The sequence below is a fragment of the Gavialis gangeticus genome, unplaced genomic scaffold (assembly GCF_001723915.1).
Source record: "Gavialis gangeticus isolate Ggan-Ray unplaced genomic scaffold, GavGan_comp1, whole genome shotgun sequence".
Lineage (NCBI taxonomy): Eukaryota > Metazoa > Chordata > Crocodylia > Gavialidae > Gavialis > Gavialis gangeticus.
In genome coordinates, this window is record NW_017728991.1 from 2,181,866 (window position 1) to 2,182,092 (window position 227).

Genomic DNA, 227 nt, shown 5'->3' on the forward strand with positions numbered 1-227 from the left:
GAGACCCCGGGGAGGAAGGGGTGGCACAGCCTCATCTGCCCCAGAGACCCCGGGGAGGAAGGGTGGGACCCCACCTCATCTGCCCCAAAGACCCCGGGGAGGAAGGGGTGGCACAGCCTCATCTGCCCCAGAGACCCCAGGGAGGAAGGGGTGGCACAGCCTCATCTGCCCCAGAGACCCCGGGGAGGAAGGGTGGGACCCCACCTCATCTGCCCCAAAGACCCCGG